At 40.9% G+C, this 16,499-nt stretch overlaps 1 protein-coding gene and 1 pseudogene across 3 annotated transcripts in view; one reads left to right on the top strand and one right to left on the bottom strand.

The window, feature by feature from the left end:
* The window catches only part of TTC28 (tetratricopeptide repeat domain 28), a 318,471-nt gene that overhangs the window by 157,497 nt on the left and 144,475 nt on the right, over positions 1–16,499 (top strand). The gene's annotated exons all lie outside the window — the stretch shown is intronic.
* LOC118725615 lies at positions 2,434–3,123 on the bottom strand (annotated as a pseudogene).

Below are 16,499 nucleotides of genomic sequence, written 5' to 3'. Positions count from 1 at the left end.
TTTGTATAAAATATCTGACTCCTTGGAATCCTTAACAAATGGCAGACTTATGCCTACATCTGTTAGTCTAGGACTCTTCATTAAGACTGATTTTATTCTATACATTACTTTTAACTTTAAGAAGGAAAATCTCACGTGTTTCAGAAAGGAAACTATAGGAATAGGCTATTAGTTTATATTAAGTTTCAGTGACTAAGAGATATTGTGGACCTATGAGACTTACTTGAGATACTTTGATACGGATAAGAGAAGATCAAAGAAAAAATTGGATAATGAATATATCACTTTGAAAAATGTAACTTTAATTTAGCCTTGCCGCAGTGTGGAAAACTCTATTTTTCTAGGTTAGTGGCTCAGAACTATTGTTTGTATAAAATCTAATTTACAAAGTCAGTAGCTGAGATAAACATTTGTGTCAGATACAAATGGCTGCAGGGTTGTATTAGTTGTAATAGTTCAAGCTGAGGAGCTACCCTGATGTGACAAATAAGAGCCACTGAGGACTCTCTGCTTGAACCATGATGTGAGTGTTGATTTTGCTTCCTCTCACAGTGTGCCGAGGGAGATTTTAGCCCTGATTTTGCTTCTAAGTACTGATTTCCTTCTCTTGGTTATTATTTCACTGTAGTAAGGAAGAGAAAGAAGAAATATCTCAAGCCTGAAGCTGTCTCATCTGTTTTTCACATCAAAATTTGTTGATCCCATGTAATATAAGTGTAGTTAGGAATCTTCTGTTAAAATGGTTCTGATACAGAATCTTAGAATATTAGATCTCAGAGGACCTTCAAGATCATCTAGCCCAGTGTTTTCTGGCCTGAGTTCTGAGTGTATTGTGTAAGATGTTAGAAGGGGTTCCAATAATAAAAAGGGTTTATGGGCATAGTAAGCGTCTGATATCCTGGGCTGAAAAGGAAGCTTAGTAGGCTTCTTCCTGTAGGAGCTCTCAGACTTTAAGGTACTTTGTTAATCATAAAGGGATTAGATAGGGGGTTATGTAAGTAGGGAGAGTGACTCAAATTTATTGGAATTCTTATGTGGAAAACCTATTAACATCTATCAGAAGGACCCAGTTAAAATAGTAACAGAGTATTGCTGCTCAGAACCATGGAAACAGGTTCCCAGCTCACAGAGAATAAAAGCCAGGGTTCTTTTTAAAAATTTTATTATTATTATTATTATTATTATCATTGAATTTATTGGGATGGCATTGGTTAATAAAATTATACTGGTTTCAGGTATGCAGTTCTGCAGTACATTATCTGTATATTGTATATATTTACCACCCTAAGTCAAGACTCTTTCCATCACTATTTATTCCCCCTTTACCTTCTTCTACCTCCCTCACGCCCCCTTCCCTCTGGCAATCACCATAGTATAGACTAATGGATACAGACAACAGACTGACAGTTGTCAGAGAGGAAAGGAAGGGGCTGGGTGAGAAGAGTGAAGGGATTAATCAAAGAAAAAAAGAAAGACTCATGGACACAGACAAAGCCAGGATGCTTACCGAGGCCTCCAAGACCCTTCAAGGTTTGAGCTCCTGACTCCCTCTAACCTTTCTTGTGACTTCCTTCCCTGCTGCAGGCACACCGGACCTTCTCAGCAAAGCCTTCTCTGATTAACGCATTGCCAGGATTCTCCGTCCCCCTCCCTGCTCTTTCTCCATAGCGCACAATGTCTTCCATCGTACTAACTCTGACTCCATTGCTGCCGTATTTAAGTTTTTATTGCCTGTTTCCTCCTCGAGTGTTATTCAATGACAACAGAATTTTGTGTGTATTTTGTTCTCTGTTGTACCCCGAGCATCTAGAATGCTGCTTCACACATAGCAGAAACTCAACAGCTGTTTGTTAAATGAGCTAATTGTCCTTGAGAGAAATCAAGAGTCTCTATTAGAGTAATGTTCCTGAGACTTGGAAGAAGGTACAGATTTTTATCACCTCCATCCCGAGCGGAGGAGAAGAGGCACAGCAGAGCTGGAGGATCCTCTCTAGGAAATGCCTATATGAGGAAACAGTCATGTCATGATCTTGGACAGTGAATGTGGTGACATTTCCCTTTCTAGGACCAAGGGTGAGAGGGGAAGTAGCAGGAAATTAGGTCTGATGATTACGAAATAAGAGTAGGTGATATTGCTCATCTTACTGTCTACACCCTCCTGTAATAACAACTAGTGTCACATGGAAGGGCAAGGGCAGCCCTCTGGCGTGGTCTGACAGTGAATCCTTAGTCTAGAGCTGATTTGGTCCTGAGTCTGGGAAACACTGGCCTGTCATTCTTTTAGCATGTATTTACAGTACACCAGGTCATGCCAAACAAGATATACAAGGAACAATTTTATTTGAGGGATGTTATTTCTCCGATGACAGATTTCATTCTGGTTTGAGTGTGTGTGTGTGTGTGTGTGTGTGTGTGTGTGTGTGTTTAAAAAAACAGGCTTAATTCACTTTATTTTTCTTGTATAAAGTTATGTGGTGGCCACAGCTGAAGCCCAGGTCCTCTGCACAGAAACTCTGGTGTGGGTCTTTGCACAAGATGGTCAATGAATTCCTCATAGGGGCACTTGGTGAACATGGTCTCTTTCCAGAGGTTGGGAGTGAGATAGGTCTAAGTTTTGGATATGACATTGAAGGTGGCCTTGGTGAAATTGTGTAAGGGGGCAATGCAGTCCCTGGCCGAGGTGTAGCAGTTGTTGATTCTGGCCATTATCATGGGCACAGAGGCTGGCACAATGCTAGTGCCCATGGGGCAGGGATGAGGTGCACAGCACAGCGCCACAGTGGCCAGTCACCTTGCAAGGGACAGTCGGGGGCTTGCTGTCTTGTTCCCCCAGTAGCCTCACCCCACAGGAACAATAGAGAGCTTGGCCAGGATGATGGCCCCACAGTTGGCAATGGTGCTTCCTTGGAGCACTTAACACCCAGACCAACCTGTCCTTTGTAGTGCCAATGGTGACAAATGCCTTGGACTGGGCCTCTGGCCAATGTGGGTCTGCATTTGCACAGGAATAATCTTCAAAATTTTGTCCTTAATGGATGCCCTCAGGAAAAAGTCAATGATCTCAGATTCCCTGATGGGCAGGGAGAAGAGGTAGATTTCCAGGGATTTGATCTTCATGCCCTTGACCACGTGGCCTCAGCCTGGACCAGAACCTGGCCATACCTGGCCTCCATTGCAGAATCTCCCACAGAAGCCCCTGTGGTCTCTCATTCCAGGGCCCCGGGGCCTCCAGGGCCTCCCACAGCACCTGCGTCCTCTGCCCTTCGGTGCTTCCTCGGACAGGAAGTGTGCTGTTTTGTTTTTGAAAAGCTCGTTCACTTGGTTTCAGGATTTTGATGTAATTTCACTTTTTGTTTTCCAAATCCATCATGTTAAAAATGAATTCCTTTTTTGTTTTTCAAAACACAATAAAAGGCAAGGTTGGAGACTCAGCACTATAATAATAATTCTAGTTCTGGCCCCAAAGAAATAAACTTTTATTTCTTAGCTGTCTGCCTTGTTGGGATTCCTATTACATATTTATAAAGAAGAAATAAGAGGAAACTTTTAACCCAATTTTTTTCCAGATGGGTAAGACACACTACTTTTGTTTCCTTAGCTAACGAGAACAGATAGTGTCCTGGAGAATTACTCCATAACTTGTCCCCTTTAATGCAAAATGTTATAATACAATATCACAACTACTAATTTTCCACTTCTACTCCTGCTTCATAAAAAGAGAATTGTTGAGAGGTATGTTTATATCCTGTGAGATTATGCTTTAGGGCGTGATTGCCCTAAACAAAGCACAAGCTCTACTATTCCTAATAAATTATTACATCTTCCACATCTGTTCTTGTCTTTTCTCTGAAGCATTCATCCAAGAGAACACAGCATTGATTGAAAGTACCAGCATTGTGGGAAGACATTTTGCTGATAAATGCATTGACAGTTGATTTGTTGGAAAACCTCAGCAGTAGAGGGTTTGGGGCTAAAAACCGACTTTCCTTTTCTTCTGCCAGACAGTGTCTCCTTCTGCCCATCCCCCCTTTCCATGCGATTTCCTCTTGGGAGAAGTCACGTGACCCTGTCACTACAGTTTTTAATGCCAACTATCTAAGTGTCTTTAAAATGCAGCACAACACTTTTAAAGGCAAATAGTGAAGTAGTTTCATCTGACATTTCCATTATAACTGCTCTTAGTGGATTCTAGACATCATACATAAAGGTGGCTAGCTGATTCTTTTTTTAAAAAAATCATGATGCAAACCCATTGAGCTGTCTTTTCATATTTGGTGCTCCATCCATTGAACATGCAACACATTTTTTTTTCTTAGAAATGTGATTTGATCAGAGAATATCTATAATAGTCTGGACTAGATTTTTCTAGCATTTGTCTTATATTTTAGAGACACAGCCATTTCTCATAGTTTTGTGACATACCTAGTATTTCTGAACTAACATCAACTGCTTTGTTATCTCTAGGACTGTGAATCCAAACTGGAAAAAAACAAACAAACGCACAAATGTTAAGTTGCCATTATTACTGTCAAATTTTTCTTCATATAGAAGTTAAAATTGTATTCTCAGACTTTGTGTACACTATTGGTTTTTAAATCTTAGGTGTTTTTTTTGTTGTTGTTGTTAATCCTCACCCCGGGATATTTTTTCCATTGATTTTTAGAGAGAGTAGAAGGGAGGAGAAGAGACAGACAGAGAAACATTGATGTGAGAGAGATACATCGATTGGCCATCCAGCCTGCAACTGAGGTATATGCCCTTGACCGAAATTGAACCTTTGACCCTTCAGTCCGAGGGCCAACACTCTGTCCACTGAACTAAACCGGCTAGGGCTAAATCTTAAAGTTTTATTAAATTTATTTTTACTCATGCATTAATATTTAATGAATACCTATTATGGGCTATAGAATAGTATATAATGATTTCAGTGCAGTTGGTGATCAATCAGCCAGTGTGTTTCTAAAACCAATAGCTGAACCATGTAACTAATAACTTCTGTTGGGGGAGGAGCAGTGGGCAGGACATGGATCTGGGCTTGTTGGATGAGTTAGCTGCCATCACATCTGTCCTGGCACTGCTGGGGGATAGTGCCAGGTCTTTCGTGGCCTTTGAACATAAACCTGAGTTTCTCCCGGTGTCTGCATCTTTAAAAGACTCCAGCAGTGCTCATGGAGATGAAACTGGTGATATGAAATGAGGGGAAAATAGACCCCAGCATTAAACTTATTGCAAATGATAATTTTTTTTTCTGGTTTCAGCTGTTTTCATTTAGACAAATGCTTCTAGGAAGATGAGACAACACCATCTGCATTTATGGGTTTAATCATAGCAGTTACAGCTTAACTACCTGGCTTCAGTATCATGGAGACATGCATACCATCATCTGCTTCTTCCCTCCTTTCCTGGTTTTGCAGCCATTCTCAACTCAGTACATTGTAATAGTTGGGAGACAAAATCGCAGGTGTGGCATGGTGAAATGATTAAAGACTTCATCTTATTTTTCAAGTGATATACCGAAGCTCTGCTTTTGTGAGGGAGTTGTAGCGGATCTTAGCCAATGTCTCTAGCTACTCTGGGTAATGGGACAGGAGTTGTTGAAAATCTGTTGGAATTGCTATCAAATGACTTGGAGCAAAAATAGAAATGAAATGACTCCAATGTTGGCCTTGGGCTGTTCTGGAAAGAGACTTGTAGCATGCTACCATGTAACCTCCTCATGTGCACATATTATGATTCTGAATATTTTATGCCTCTTTTTGAGTTGTGTTCTCACTGCATGTAATACAATTTGATTTCCTCCTCTTCAAAAAAAAAAATGAGTAACTGAGTGGAGAATGTCTTATATTAATAGCTAGTGGATGTGGCTAATAATCAGTTGTTTTGGAGGTCTAGGAAAAATGCTGATGGTCCTGGTGTGAACTTTTTTTTTTTTTTTAATATATTTTTATTGATTTCAGAGAGGAAGGGAGAGGGAGAGAAAGATAGAAACTCTTTTTTTTTTTTTAATCTCTTTTTTTAAATTCTCACCCGAGGACATGCATATTGATTTTAGAGATAGAGAAAGGGGAAGGGAGAGAGAAATTGATGCGAGCGAGAGAGCAACATTGATCACTTGCCTTCCCAAACCAGCAACCTCGTTTTGTGCCCTGACCTGGAATTGAACATGCAACCTTTCGGTGTATGGAATGGTGCTCCAACCAAGCAAGCCACCTGGCCAGAGCAGGATAATCTCTTTTTAAAAGCGACAGTATAAAGAGAATAATAAGAAAACTAAGCTTGAAATCTTAAGAGTGAATAGGGTTTTTGAGGTTTGAAATATGACAAGGGGATGTATAAACCAAAGAATGCCTGAGTAATCTTTTCTGTGCACATCTTTTAGGACGTTAAACAGAAAAACCTCTTACTGAAATGATCACTATGAATAATCATTGTGATTGGATGATGCTGATGGAATTCTAGGCACAGCAAAGAAACGTGACGTGTAGTTAGACTGCACAGTTTACTAGTACCGTTTCCTAGAGGCTTTTGAAATCTTGAAAATAGTTCATAAATCTCCACAACTTGTCTTCCAGGACCATGATCTGCCATTACTTAATTAGACATGTAGAATTAACTTCTTAGCTGAGTGCTAATGGAAGTGTTACAATTAAGTGGCTGGGAGTCTTCCTTTGAATCTTGAGTAAAACCTCAGAGATGCTGCTCTTAGAAGAGTGAATTGGTTTCAACATGAAATAGCGAGTGAGAGGCTGGTCCTCAGGCCTGACCTCTGAGGTAATGTCTCAGAACTGAGTTTTCAATAAAATAGATAAAGGATTTTTATTAAGTTTCCTGAGCTGGAAACACATCCATCTCTCATTTTGCCGGACAATGTGTTTACCATTAAGGGCCTGCCAGCCTCGGTGGGAGCTTGAAGCAGCCACCGAGGGCATGTCACCCTGCCTCGGGGGTAGTGGAGCTTGGCTGAGGCCCAGTTGCATCACCAGTCCTGGCCAAGGTGCTGCCCTTTTGCCCTTGTCCTTGGGAAATTCATCAATTCCTAGGGCTGCCCGAGATTGTGCGACATTATCTCATCCAGCCCTCTGACTCCTACTTAAATTATCTCCGGCAAGGGAGAATGTCTTCGTGTACTACTTGTATAATTCAAAATTAATTGTCAAGATGTATTTTTTTAAATGACCTGTGGGAGATTTTGTTCCACCTCCTCCCACAATCTGCAGGGATGGGGAGTCACCTTGCTAACCTAGGGAAAGTGATGATAACAAAGATAATTAGTGCTTACACGTTTTTGCACATTATCTATGCAGATACTGAAGTAAAAACTTTCTATGCATTCACTTATTTAATTCTCACAGCTTCCAGTGGGGCAGAGACTGTTCTTGTCTTCATTTTGCAAATGAGAAAACTCGGGGTTAGGGCTCCCAAGTGGCGGAGTTGGGATTTGGAGGCAGGGATTGTCTCATTTCACAGGCTGGGCTCAGCCTCTGTGATTCTGCCTTCGCCAGTTGTGGTACTTGGTTTGTCTTCTAATTGTGTGTTTCTTCTGGGAATAAATAATTGGGCTATATAAATAATTATACGATGCAGTGTAAATTGAAGGATTTGGGGGATTAAGGAATTAATGTTATTCTTACAAATCCTACCTATTATTAATGAACATGTGCAGTATTTATGGTTGGATGGAAGTATTTATTTACATGGTAAAATTGGTATGAAAGTAAACAGTTTGCACAGTTCAGCATTTTCTCCCTATGCCACATACCCCATACTGCTTTAAGTTTTAGTTTTTTCTTACTATGTGGAAAAACAGAGAAGCTAGCCTAGAGAATTATCAGGCCCTCATGGAAAGAGTTAGGAAACGAACTTACAAGAGAACTATGATTTGAAATGAAAGTGTGGGCTTTTATCCTTGGCCCCATATGAGCTAGAAGCTTCAGAGGCTTACAAGACATTTTGGGAAGGATCCCTTTTCTCTCTCTAAGTGAACATCAATGGAAAGCAAACTCCTGTGTGGCTTAGTGGCTGTGTATAATGAAGGCAGAGCTGCAACCAGCAAAATGGGATCACTCTTGAACTGAATAAAAAAAAAATTACCTATTGATTTGGTTAGTGCATATAACAAGGTATATATGGGTTATCTTCACAGTATTTTTGTAGTTGGCAGTGTTGAGAATGATGTTTCGTTTTGAATTGTAATGTCCCCATAATTTAAGAGGACCTCTGGAATTAACTCTCATTTTCCCATGGCGTAGAAAAGTCTGAGAACGTAGTAGAGATTAAAGTAAATTCAACCCTCCGCCTGGCCTCTGGTTTCCAGGCTGGCTACAGTGCGAACTGTCAGGGAGATAGATGGGGGCTCTAAGGTTTCCTGGAGTTTTCAGCCATGTGTGGGCACCACATGTGGTGTGTTCAGTGAATACAAATACAAGAACACATGCTGTTTCCATTAGGGACACTTCAGACCCCTCTCTGTCCCCAGCCTCACTGCAGAGCTGAATGGGTCATTTATCATAGGCCACTTACTGATACTGACTGGCGTGTAGGCCCTGCTATAAGTAAGCAGCAAAACAGTGTGAGTTAGTTCTTTTAGAATGCTTATCATATCCCAATACTATTTCTTAACGGTTCACATGTTCATATGCAAAGAAGCAGCAGTTAACTAGCTGCTTATAGAGTGGGATGCATTTAAAATGCAAACCTGACTATGTGTCTACCTTCCTTAAACCTTCCCATGAGTTATGAGAATCAAAATTATTCAAGACTGGGTTCTGTCTTCTCTGCAGCCTCATCCCGTACGACTACCTCCAGGAGGCTGAACCGCTGCTCGCTCTGCACATATATCATATAGGTTTTGGCCTTCCCTTGACCTCTGCTTCTTTGCTCATTTTGTTGACAAGGCCTTTCCCTGCCTTCGTGGTCAAAGCAAAGCATCTCGTTTTATAAGACCTCGGTCAGATATTACCGCCTCCAGCAAAGCCTCCCCTATTTCTCTATTTCTCTTCCCCCGGTCTGTGCTTGGCATTTCCCTCTGAGTGCTCAGAGCATGGCGAGATGTCATCTGTCATGGGCAGCTCTGCCCTCACTGTATGACCCAGTGCTTCTCTCTCCTGTGTGAGCAGCCTCAGGTGCCCAGGCCAGAGCGGCCAGCAGGGAGGAGGCAAACGCTTCTGATTCTTGAACTGAGTTGAACTGCCTTGTAAGCAGCTCTGAGCCTCACTCCGGCACAGTCACATATGATTCTCATTACATTCCTTATCCCAGTGCCTTACACACCCACACCCTGAGAAAGTTCATACCGGAGAACTGGCCGCCAGTGTGACTCCCTCCATTCTCCATGATTGAAGAGCCCAGATATAGAAAGCGGGCAGTCTGTGTTCCCACGTGAGTGCTGTCTCTGGGGTCCTCCCGGCACCTAGAGCCGCACATCTACTGGGTGCGCTTCGGAGGAAAATAGTGTGTTAGAGAGAGCGCCTGGTATCTTGGTGATCTTATTCAGTTCCCTGTTTTATTTGGCTTAGCCGCCCAGGGTCGGCCAGACCTTGACCTCAGCCAGGGCTCTCATAAAGTTTCTCACTGCTTCAGTGTGTCTTTACTTTCAAGAAATGCATTTTCGCCCTAACTGGTTTGGCTCAGTGGATAGAGCGTCGGCCTGCGGACTGAAAGGTCCCAGGTTCGATTCCGGACAAAGGCATGTACCTTGGCTGCGGGCACATCCCCAGTAGGGGTTGTGCAAGAGGCAGCTGATTGATGTTTCTCTCTCATCGATGTTTCTAACTTTCTATCCCTCTCCCTTCCTCTCTATAAGAAATCAATAAAATTTATTTCTTTAAAAAAAAGAAAAAAAATGCATTTTCTTCCTAACCAGGTGCTGGGATGTGTGCAGAATGGCTTAAGGAGTGTTTTCATTGAGGTATAGCACACCCCCACCTTTTATTCTTACTATTTTTACTAGTTTGCTATACTTTTTTTTTCTTCTTCTTCTTGTTCCTTAAAGAGGCCACATAGCACACTGAGAAAAATAGGAGCTTTAAAGTCTGATACCTGGGGTGCAAGGTGAACTTCACCACTTACTAGATTGTGATTGGCTGGTGGCTTAACCCCTTTAAGCCTCAGTTTTCTCATTGGAAAAACGGGGATGGTTCCTGTGTCATTAGGTGGTGTGAAGACTCAGTGAGATAATTTATACACACAAAGTGCCACATACTTGGACAGCTGTGATCGTTACCACATGCACCTAACTGGGTTCTATTTGGGGTACAAGGTACCGACACTTGAAACAAGTAAGTAGCAGTTATGTGGTATAATATGGGAGGTGGCAAGGTTAGCGCTTCGAAGAACCACAGAATGTTTAAAGACCAGAAAAGAGCCTGAGAGGCTGTCTAGTTTGACCTTCTCCCCTAAAAAACAAGTTTTAAGTTCTGACTCATCATTATCTGTATCACCCAGATTCACTGCCTTCTCTGTAAAATTAGAGGGAATCATTAATATGTACTCCTCTACTTTGTAGAAGTGGCTTACGTGTGTAATGAAGTCATTACTTTGTGCTTGCAAATAACACCCGTATTACTGTAATTCTGATACATAGGAGATACATAATCTTTCTACTTAATTTTGGTTTTATATTAAGTATAGTTGAACCCTATGATTTTTCCCCATCATGAGTCATGGAAAACTGTTAAAATAGTTATTCAGTTCTCACACATCTGTTAAAGAAAATTTCTGCTTCTAAACATTATCGAAACCCCTAAGGGAAGCTACTGTTCCCGGCCATTTGTGAGTGTAAGCATGACTTCAGAAAAACAACTTCCCACAACATAAAAACGAAGGCCTGGCCTGCTCTCCCTGTCTACATTCTGCTCTGGCGAGCTCTGAGGGCGTCTGAATGATAACTGCTCTCTCTCTTTGTACATAATGTCTCCACGTGAGCTTATCTTGCTTGTAGGCACGACACAGGCAGCATCAGGCTGGGCACTCTCCGAAGACCCCCTCCTAGGTGTGTAGGGACAGGCAGCTAGATGACTTTCACTTCACTGAGCTGTGAAATTGACACCAAATTGTGCCATTAGCTTATTTCTGAAGGGTATGTTGTGCTGGATGTTCTCTTCTTGCTTGCATGGTACATGGGGGTGGGGGGAAAAAAGACAAGATAAAAATGTCCTATAAATGAACATGAGTGAGGAAATTTAGATGTAATTTGTCATGAGTTAAAACATTGAATAATGTATCAAGAGCCCCTGGAAGCAGAGGTGCTTCGAATTCCGAGCATGCAGTTAGCACTTGGGGAAAAGAAAACGTAGAGCTTTAGGTTTCTCTTCTGAAGATGTTGAAGACTTTCATCTGCCTTCTTTATATCCTGCTAGCAAGAGAACATCTTAGCAATCAATTAAGGCATTCAGTAGCGCTTCTCTATATGTTCACTGATTTAGGTGGAGCTGTATGTTTATGTTGGGTCTTTCCCCTCCCCATAATTAAGTCCTTCTTTGTCCACCCTTTGATGAGAAAGTGGAGATAACTTCTTTCTCAGTAAAATCTCCCCTCTAGAGGGGAAAGGTAGTGAAGGGTAACTGTCAATGTGGCGGTTGGAAGAGGTTTCTCTGAATGGGCTTCCTACCGTCCTGGGAAAGCATTCTGGGTGGTGCTGCTCTTTATCCAGCAGGTATACTTCCCCTTTGCTCTTCTCCCAGACATCCACTTAGCGCCCTCATCTCCTCCGGCTCTACTCAGACCTACCCAGTCCTACCTGTCTGCCTTCTCTGCTGTATTCTCCCGTCAGAACTAGTGCTGTCTAACTCACTGCCACGTCTACTGCTTCTTGACACATGCTATGTGTTATAATTTAACACACCTGAAATTGGGGGTGTCTAACAACCAATGACATCTTTGACTCTGAAAAATAAATATGTCTATTAGTATCTTCATTTTACTTTTCTCACTGCTGGAATATAAGCTCCATGTGGCAAAGAGTTCTGTTTATGTTATGCTTTCTGTATCTCCAGCGCCTATAACGGCCTGTCACAAAATACCAGCAGGTATTCAATAAATATTTGTGAATGAACTGTCTAGCTTCAAGGGACTAGGGGGAAAAGCTATGTTACATTTATTCCTCTACCTTTGTGTCACCCTCTGCTTCTCAACTCCTGTGCACGGGACATTTCCATACAACAAACAGTTAGCCAGGCAAAAATGTCAATAGTGCCCCAATTGAGAAATCTAGTCTAGCAGCAGTGAGAGGTGATGGAGGTGGAATAAGATCTCAAGGAAGATTAGCATCCTCTCCAAGGCAATTGCTTCAGGAGAGGCCATTCATTATATGTTGTCAGGCAAAGGAAGACCAAGCCCTTGGGAACCTGAGGTCCTCGGTTACATCAGAATATGCCCATATGTCTTCATTCTTTTTTGCAGGGTTCCATTCCTTCATAGTCAATACCAGAATTAGTTTCCAATAATCTGAAATCTGGGCTCAGAAAATAAGGGCTTCTTTCAGGACAGTCATAGAAGCTTTCTGCTTTCTTATCCTGATCTTAGACTGGGAATTTAAAGTGCTAAGCTCTCAATTTTCTTTTTCAAGTTTTCTACCATACTTAGAAGCAACCAACCAAGCCTACAGTCTTGATAATCTATTTTCATTTAGATGGCAGCAGCATTTTGGTTATCCAAAGTGTTGTCCTTTATTGGCATTTGAGTTCAGGTCACTGTAGGTAAGAGAGTAGAAGAGGGGGGGAGAGACAGAGAGAAACATCGATCTGAGAGACACCCATCCATTGGTCAGCCTGCAAGTGAGGTTTGTGCTCTTGCCCAGAATTGAAACCATGATCCTCCAGTCCAAAGGCTGATGCTCTATCCACTGAGCCAAACCAGCCAGGAAAAGGTTGTTTTCTGGACAATGGCAAGACAAAGACTTTTCCCCTGGTGTGAAGGTGCAGTCCCGTGTTACAGTCACCTGTGAATGGATGTAATTAAGTCTTGTCTGGATCTCCTGAGTGAGATTTAATAACCTACAGGAAGCTTCAGCGGGATCAATACCCCTTTTACAGCCCACAGAGCTCTATGGGGACGGCTGCCCACCCCAAGAAATTGTGCCTCGGCCTCGCTGCACAGGGCCTTTCCGTGGCCAAGGACGTTTGCTTTCCCTCTTGGCCTGTCTCTCTGGCACATCAGACTGCCACGTGGGCTGCTGTGACGACTGCAATTTCTTGGTCATGTTTTGTTACCTCTCACAGTGGAAGTGAGGCCAGTCAGAATCTGCTGTTGCAGGATGTAGGCTACTGCTACCCTGGCTTTCTTCATCTTGCCATTTCCAACCGGTGTCTGTCATCTGGTGACCAGCCTGGAGAGCAGGTTCCCATCCTTGAATATTCTGTCTGGAGCCCAGACACATTGGATATGTGCATCCTGTTGATCACCACATCACGAGACAGTCGTTATAAACAGAATTTTCAAAAAATGTAAGCATCTCAGTGTTTTAGGGAACTATGATTCTCGAAATCCTCTCACTGAGAGGGAAAAACATTATCGTTTAGATCTGGTGCAAGAGGACATTTTTGGAAGTTGGCTGGGTCTAACCCAGAATGCTCAGAATGAGGCTTCCAAGGTATTGCCATCCGCCCTGAGTGATCCTTCTTAACTCCTGACTCATGTGCTATGGAGTGGAAGGGGTGCTGGAAACTAGTTTCCATCACCAGCAGCCCTTAGGAACATGCTTTTTGCCTCTCCCTCTACTAACCTGTAAATAACATTTACTTTAATTATACAATCTCAAATAAATAGGAGAATAAGAAAATAGTGAAATTACCCAGGAGTGTTTAAATATGCTAGTTGATTCCATATTTTGTTTACATTAGAATAGGGCTCAGGTGAATAGTTTTAGAGTTGGCCTTTGCTGGGAACTCTTGCTAATAGTTCATTAGGATAGCTGTTAAAAATTAATTATCTTCTTGACCCACTTGCTCCCTCTTGTTTTAGTGAGCTTAACTTAATTTTTTTGGTACTTGTTTTAAAGCCAGATGGAGGGCTTATTTGTTCTTTGTGTGAGGTTTAAAGGCAGTAGATAATCAATTCAAAATTTACAAGATTGGCTCTTTTTCTTTGAAACTAACTTTATTATCTTACTCAGGGTTGTTTTTGTTTTTAAACAGTCTGAAAAATACTTGTATTTTGTTTGTTGATTTAAATAGAAATTAAACAATAGTTCCTACCAATAGAGTGACTCTCCTCAGATCTGGAGTGTAATCAGTGGTATTAAGTTTATCATATTGTTGTTCAACCATCACCACCATCCATTTCCAGAACTTTTTCATCTCCCCATTTGAAACACTGTGCCCTTTGAACATTAACTCCTTATTCCCCTCCTACCACCCTACCAGTCCCTGGTGACCACCATTCTACTTTCTGTGCCTATGAATTTGATGACTCTAGTTATCTCTTATAAGGGAATCATCTACTACTTGTTTCTTTGTTTATTTCACGTAGCATAATGTCTCTAGGATTTATCTATGTAACAGCATGTGTCAGAATTTCCTCCCTTTTAAAATATATTAAATATAAATATGTCATTATATGTATATGCTACATTTTGTTTATCCACTCATCTTGATGGACACTTGGGTTGCTTCTGCCTTTAAAAAAATCTTTATTGTTGAAAATATTACATCTGTCCCCTTTTTTCTTGCATTGGCCCCTTAATTTCCCCCCACCCACCCACCTTCCACCCCAGCCCTCACCACCCTGTTGTCTGTGTCCATGGGCTATGCATATATGCATACAAGTTTTTTGTTGATCTTTTCCCACCCACACACCCCTGCACCCCTGCTTTCCCTCAGATTTGTGACTCTGTTCCATGCTTCCATGGTTTCTACCTTTTTACTGTTATAAATTATGCTTCTATGAACATGGCTAAAAGAATTAAAAGCAGGGACCCAAAATCTGTTCAGTGTTCCTGCTTTTAGTTCTTTTGGATATATAGCCAGAAGTGGAATTGCTGGGTCCTTTGGTAATTCTGTGTTTAATTTTTTGAGGAATCACCATACTGTTTTCCACAGTTGCTGCACTGCTTTGCATTTCCAACAGCAGTGCGCCAGGGTTCCAATTTTCCACATTCCTTTTTTTTTTTTTTTTAAGGTGTCCTTTTTTAAAAAAAAAAACTTTATTGATTTTTTTACAGAGAGGGATAGAGAGTTAGAAACATCGATGAGAGAGAAACATGGATCAACTGCCTCCTGCACACCTCCTACTGGGAATGTGCCTGCAACCAAGGTACATACCCTTGACTGGAATTGAACCATCTCTCTTTTCTCCTATTTTGGCTATATTATAAAAGGAGAAAAGTCTCAAATAAAATGACTTAAGTTTCCACCTTAAGATACTAGAAAAAGAAAAGAAAACTGGCAAATTGATCCTAAAGTAAGCAGAAGAAAGGAAATAATAAAGATCACATCTGAAATCAGTGAAAGAAAAAAGAAGAAAAAAAAATACAGAAAATCAATAAGCCCTGAAGCTGGTACTTGGAGGGGAAAAAAATCAATAAAATTGATACTTTAGTCAGACTGATCAATAAAGAAACAGAGAAAACACAGATTACCAATATCAGAAATGAAAGAGCAGACTTCACTATAAATATTAAAAAACTAATAAGAAAATGTTATGATTTATGGTAATCTGTGCCAATAAATTTAATAACTTATATGGAATAGACAAATTTCTTGAAAGATGGAAACTACCAAAGCTCACTGAAGGATAAATAGATTACTTGGATAGCCCTGTATTACAAAGAAATGGAATTGATAAATTGGACTTGATAAAAAGAAAAAGTCCTGCATTTTGAAAGATACTGTTGAGAGAATAAAAAGAAAATAAACAACATATCTTTAAAAATTAGCAAAAGAGTTGAACAGACAAAGAATCAAACACTGAGAATTCACAAAAAAAGACTTGGGATATATTTACGAATTGCAAAATATTAATTTTTTACTTCACCACTTTTCTCAGTAAATCAGTTGCATGCTATTTTGAATGACCTGTGCAATTCTACCTTCTTCAGATCATTATTATACTTTATCATCATATTTGTGCTGTTGTTGGTCCATGGCAGAAAAGCTCATCTTCACTTGAAGAGTTGGTTGGAGCCATTTCCCCAGGTGGAAGCAGGCATGCGTAACTTGGGACCAAGTGAAAATATGAGGCACTCTTGTTTTTTCAGGGAGATGTGGCATAGTTGTGAGGTTAATGATGGGATCATTAGTGTGCAGACAGTGTAGTTTAAGGAGCATAGGGTTTGGAGGAGAGAACTTGTATTTTTTCATTTATTGGTTCTTACTAACATTGGATACATTTATTAATCTCCAAGCCGTAGTTAACATTGTAGGGTTTAGAACAATTGCTGTGGGCACATTTTATTCAGGAGTCAATTGTTGTAAGTGAAGGAACCTCCTTAAATTAGTATAAGAAAAAAGAGAGAAGAAAAAAAAAGAATGTAATCACAGGATATAGAGATACGTAATAAATTC

The sequence above is a fragment of the Pipistrellus kuhlii genome, unplaced genomic scaffold, assembly GCF_014108245.1.
Source record: "Pipistrellus kuhlii isolate mPipKuh1 unplaced genomic scaffold, mPipKuh1.p scaffold_m20_p_20, whole genome shotgun sequence".
In the NCBI taxonomy this organism is placed as follows: Eukaryota; Metazoa; Chordata; class Mammalia; order Chiroptera; family Vespertilionidae; genus Pipistrellus; species Pipistrellus kuhlii.
Note: the sequence above shows the minus strand (reverse complement) of the source record. Positions and strands in the feature narration are given on the sequence as shown.